The 5,936-nt window shown below is 45.8% G+C and overlaps 1 long non-coding RNA gene across 1 annotated transcript in view; it reads right to left on the reverse strand.

Moving 5' to 3' along the window:
• Window positions 1–3,797: 3,797 nt before the first annotated feature.
• The window catches only part of LOC103593243, a 4,098-nt gene continuing 1,959 nt past the window's right edge, over window positions 3,798–5,936 (reverse strand). The window contains exons 2-3 of the long non-coding RNA XR_550728.1: window positions 5,200–5,405; window positions 3,798–4,281 (exon numbers count right to left, since the gene is read on the reverse strand). This is a non-coding gene — a long non-coding RNA (uncharacterized LOC103593243). The remainder of the gene's footprint in view (window positions 4,282–5,199; window positions 5,406–5,936) is intronic.

Below are 5,936 nucleotides of genomic sequence, written 5' to 3' on the forward strand. Positions count from 1 at the left end.
AGTGCGATGCCACTCAGTTTCAGGCCAGTTCTCTCTCAAATCCACATCATCCCTCACTCTGCTCAATGCCACCTGAGCTAGAACTGCCCAAGAGCACAGCCCGAAGTAGAAATGGCTCAGGCAGAACCAGAACCTCGGGAACAAGTTCCTGGTCCCTGCTCTAGGTCTCAGGCTGCTGGAAAGTCTTAGGACTTCTTAGCCCCTGGGCTGAGGAATACAAACCTGGAAACTATGTTCAGGAACTGGCATGACCCCAAATCAGAGCCGAGTGATTTCCTGGTTCTCTGGATGCAGCAGCAGCCCCCCCCCCCCCCGCAGCTCCCAGGGAGAGGTGCAGTGCAGGGCAGGAAACCTAGAACCTTCCCTGGGCTTGGCTGGAGGCCAGTCCTGGGCTCTCCTGACCCTTCCTCCTCTCAGTGCACTCCCTGTTTCTCAGCCTCTGCTCTCTCCATTGCTCTGGCTGGATCTTTTTCCCCCTTAATGATGGCTTGTCTTTGTTGGAATGTTCATGCTGCCAACTACACATCCCAGGAGTGTGGCTGATGGGGTGGAGGATGGCAGGTCAGCGGTCAGCTGTGGGGAAACTCCTATAGGAGCTGGTCAGGTTGGGGACGGGGGAGTGAAGAAAAGCAAAACTTGGAAGGTGCAGCGGAACCAGCAAGGCAGGCTTTCCTCTGAGGAGAGTCACCAGCCCCACCTGCAGCTCTGTGCACCATAAGGCAGAGAAACTGTGAGTCAGTGTTTTCTTTTGGGTTTTTTTGTTTGTTTGTTTTAAAGAAACAAACAAATAACTCTTATATTTTCACAAGGAGAAAGCTGGGACTTAGGTCTGGGCATCTCTGCACCTCCTCCCCATAACACAGAGCATGTGGGTTTTCATCAACATCTATTGTCAAGAACGAAAAAATGGATCGGTTCTTGAGGCTCCTGCCAGGCTAAGAGATTGCAGAGTCTCCTCCATGGTGAAAAGAGGTGGGAAGAGGAATGATCCAACAACTGGATGCAGTGGAGAAACAGCCCCAGATTGACAGGAGGCCTCCAGGCTTGCAAACTCACTTGCTATGATCTGCCTATTGTGTCTTCCCAAAATTCACGTGTTGAAATCCTAATCCCCAAGATGATGGTATTAGGAAGTGGGGCCTTTGGGAGGTGATTAAGCATGAGTGTGGAGCCCTCGTGAATGGGATTAATGTCCTTATAAAAGAGACCCCAGAGAAACTCCTCACTCCTTCCACCACATGAGGTCACAGGAGAAGGCAGCCGTCTACGAACCTGGAAGCCTCACCAGAGCCTGATCATGCTGGCTCTGTGATCTTAGACTTCCAGCCTCTGGAACTGTGGGAAATAAACATTTGTTGTTTATAAGCCACTCAGCTTATGGTATTCTGTTATAGCAGCCCCAAAGGACAAAGACACCGCCATGGCGAAGTGCAGGCCAACATTCACATGACAAGAAGCACAAAGGCTTTGGAGCCACAGGCTGCAACCTGGCTATGCCACATGCAGAAGCTACTTAACTTCTCTAATCCTGTGTCTTCTTCTCTAAAGTGTTTTGCATTTTCTTTTTTTTTTTTAATTTTACTCCTCAATATACATTGTAGTTGATTTTCATTCCCCTTTACCCGTTACTCTCCACCCCCTCCCCCCACACACACACATCATAGCTGTTCACTTGACTTATATAGTTCAAGGAATTTTTGTGGTTATTCTGTCTTCTTTCCCCCCTGCTTGATTTGTTTGTGCGTTTATTTATATATTTTTAGCTCCCACAAATAAGTGAGAACATGTGGTATTTCTCTTTCTGTGCCTGACTTGTTTCACTTAATATAATTTTCTCTAATGGTAGTATTTTGTTCTTTTTTATAGCAGAGTAGTATTCCATTGTGTAGATATAACACAATTTCCTTATCCACTCACCTGATGATGGACATTTGGGCTGGTTCCAACTCTTGGCTTTTGTAAATAGTGCTGCAATGAACATTGGAGTACAGGTATCCTTTCGACAGGATGATTTCCATTCCTCTGGGTATATTCCCAACAGTGGGATAGCTGGGTCATATGGTAGATCTATCTGTAATTGTTTGAGGAACCGCCATACCATTTTCCACAAAGGCTGCACCATATTTCAGCCCCACCAACAGTGTGCGAGAGTTCCATTTTCTCCACAACCTCGCCAGCACTTATTCTCAGTCTTTTGGATGTCAGCCATCCTAACTAGAGTGAGATGGTATCTCAAAGTGGTTTTGATTTGCATTTCCCAGATGCTAAGTGAGGTTGAGCATTTTTTCATGTGTGTGTTGGCCATTCATATATCTTCCTTTGAGAAATGCCTATTCAGCTCCTTTGCCCATCTTTTAATTGTGTTATCTGTTTGTTGCTGTTTTGTATTTCTTAATGGAATACTCAGCAACAAGCCCAAGCGCAGAGCCATCAGTCCATTCCCTTTCCATCTACACATTCCCTCCTGGTGTGAAAGCTCTTGAACATCTTCTGTGTTGGGAAATCTCCTTTGTCCTGTGCAGATTCATTTTATTTTTATAAACAAAATCACTTGGGAACCAAAGTGCTAATAAATTAGGTAGATTCCAGTCTTGGCTTTGACAGTGACAAACTGTGTGGCCTTGGACAAACCACTTCTATTCTCTGAGCCTCAGTTTCCTCATCTTTGAAATGGAGGTGCTGAGCTCCATCACTCTGAAGTCCCCTTCCTTCTGAAATTGCCAATTTATGTCTCTTATTGGAGAAGGTTATTGGGGGGCAACCATCCACCTATCAGTGCACAAAAGTTAGATAAACTAGTCTTGGGGTTGTCTTGAGATGAGAACCACCCAGCATACACCCCCTCACAGACATCTCAAGTAATGGGCCAACATCTAATGAAACCAGGCATGGACTTTCAAGGTGACTTTGAGAGGCAGTGTGTCTGTGTTTTCGGTACAGGTAGGTTCGTTCATAATCAGAACTAGAACTTGACAGTAACAGCTCAAATATAGTGTTGTCCCATCTTATCCGAACAGATCAAGGGACTTGCCCAGCTTGCACAGCTGGTTAGGAGCAGAGCCATTGATGACAGGAAGTCTGAGCACCCTACCCCACCCCAGTTCCATCAACCCTTTGATCCCCTTTCAAGCAATTAAGGAGGTTTCTGTGGCATCATCATAAACAGCTGAGTGTCTCAAATCAAGGATGCTCTGAGGCATGCTGGGAGTTATGCCAGTTGGGGGGAGGGGTGGATAATTAAGGAAATCATGGTGAATTAAGCTTTCTGCAATGAGGCACAAACATCTTTTCACGAACAGCAACATCATGTTAGCTTATGTCTTGCCAAAGAGAAAGGCAGGGCCGATCCTCAGGGTTTGCAGCCTGGTAAAACACATCTGGCTACTGAGCCAAATATTTAAGGGTCATTAAAATCCCAAACTCCCTTTGCCAAGAACTTTTCTCCTTTGTTATTCAAGTGTGGAGCAGTTATGGAAAATGTGTTCCATATGGTTTGTGCTGCGTTCCTATTTACTTCATCAAATCACTGCTTTGAAAGAGCTATTTGATGTCAAAGACGCGTTAAGATTTTATAGACTTTTCCAATGCAGCTTTTAAAGATTCTCCCTTTGAACCTGAAACACTTGCCAAGAGTAAACAGAACTGAAACCATGAGGGGTCAAGGGCTTTGTTAGAAACTAAGCCCTCGCCTGATCAAGGGCTTTCAAAGGTTTGGGGCAAACACGCATTTCCAACTACTTGCCAAAAAGCTCCACAGAAGATCACATTTCCCACATAAGAAACATTAAAATAAATGCTTTAATATATTCATATTTTATTAATAATGTAACACCCTCCCCCACTACCTCCCAATAAGAAGCTGGGACACAAGATAGTCATGTGCTTAAAATATTAGCAAAACTTTAGAAAGTTGGGTAATTTATCATTAAGCCATAAATCAAAATTCTTTCCAGTGAGGGTTTCTTAGCCTTGAGAGAAAAAGCAAACCTTGGAAAGCTCTCAGGGCCAGAATCAACAGACCCTCCAAGATCCCCAGAGCTAGGAGAATATTTGAGCGTAGCTCTCATTTTACAGATGGGGAAACCAAGAACTAGATCCCAGGGCCCGCCAACGAAAAGACCAGAAGCTACCAAATCGGTCCCTTGTTTGTCCTCTCCACGGCCTCCACCTTCCCCTGCTGATCATCGGCTCTTCCGTGCACCTCTACAGTAGTCTCCTCCCAAACTCTCTTCACTTCATCGTATTCCTTCCCCACAGAGCAAGAGGATGAGTTCTGTAAAACTGGAATCAGGCATGTCACTTTTCTGCTCAAACCCTTCAGCAGCCCCTTGTTGTCCAACCTTCCCCCATACCCGCTCACCCAGCACAACTGCCCATGCTAACCTACCTGCTGACCTAACGACCCCCTGCTCACTCAGCGCCACCCACTCTGCTGCTTTCTAGCCCCCTGAGTCCACAAAGCTTGTTTCTGCCCCAGGACCTTTGCACTTGTAGTCCCTTCTGTCAGGGCTGCTCTTGCCTTCAGCTCTCGGCTTAAGCCATGCCTCTTCAAAAACTCTTTCCTGGATATTCAGTGTAAAGAGCCCCCACAACTGGCTCTTGTCTCCACATTTATTGTCTGAATTCTCCACACCCAGGCTGGGTGGGACTATGCATTATTTTCTGCGGTAACCCAATACCCAGCACAGTGTCTGGGGTATAACAGGCACTCAGCACACATATTTTAATAAGGTTCCTATCTCCCAGCCCTGAGCTTCTTCCAGTAATGGGGAAAGACCAGGAAAAAAAAAAAGTCAGTGCTTATGTTTAGAATCCAACTCTGTCCTCTCTTTCTCTTCCTCTCTCCCTATTTTGGCCTTCTTCTTTCCCATTCAGGGGACCTCCTTGACTTCTTAGAACTGCCTTGACTCACTCCCCTCTGTTCTCAGGTTCCCCAGTTACTCTGAGATTTCAGGGTCTCCCAACAGTTCAGAATGCAAACCCCTCAGAAGAAGTCTGAAAATTTAACTGGGATCAGAAAATCTCAACTTAAAAATATTGGTAACTTTTAATTGTGGGAATCGATGGGGGAGCTGCCCAGGGAAGGGGCCTGCAGACTGGATCTTTCCTCTGAGACCCCCAACCCCTCCTTCCCCATGCCTCACCGAGGAGGACTCAAGTTGATAAGACTGGTCTGACGGCAAATGCACAATCACTCACCATGGCTTTAAGGCTTTAAGTGGCTTCTTCATTTCCTCGTAGCTTCCTTGAAGTTTACATAAATATTTTCCATTTGTACTTTTGTGTTGAGAAAATAAAGCTGGCTTGAGATCCAGTGTGTGTGAGCTGCAGTGAATGCGCAGCAAACCTCTCTCTCTGCCGGGGAGTCCTAATGTAGGCAGGTGAGTATCTTGGGCACAAAGCTTCTAAAGAGAAACAAAAATTTACAGATGGGCCATTTATTTCTTTAGACATTCCACATACATTTTTGAGAACCCAATGTGTTCCAGATTTTTTACTGGGACTCCGTGGTGAACAAGCCCAGCCTGGCTCCCAAGGAGAAGGCAGACGGCAGGCATGTTATAACCCAAGCATGGACTCACAGGTTAGCATCTGTCTGGCGAAGATCATGGGAGAGCATATAACAGGGGATCCTGTTTTAAGCTGGTGAACTGGAAAAGGCTTCTCTAGGGAAGTAGCATTTGAGGAGAGGTCTGTGTCTGGGAGACAAGCTGGGGTAGCTAAGTGAGCACTGGCCAAGTAGCCCGGAGGATTCAGCCTCCAAGCCAGTTCGGCAGCATCTCCCTGTGTGATTCCGTGCACACCCCTCTTTCCTCTCTGCTGTACCCTGTCAATTTTCCAAATCCTTCTAGCTGCTCCTATCTTCCCTCCACTCCCATCACCATTGCTCCAATTTGGTTTTCTTTTTTTTTTTTTTTTTTTTTTTTTTTTTTTTT

This window comes from Galeopterus variegatus, unplaced genomic scaffold (assembly GCF_000696425.1).
Source record: "Galeopterus variegatus unplaced genomic scaffold, G_variegatus-3.0.2 Scaffold1308, whole genome shotgun sequence".
NCBI classification, from domain to species: Eukaryota; Metazoa; Chordata; class Mammalia; order Dermoptera; family Cynocephalidae; genus Galeopterus; species Galeopterus variegatus.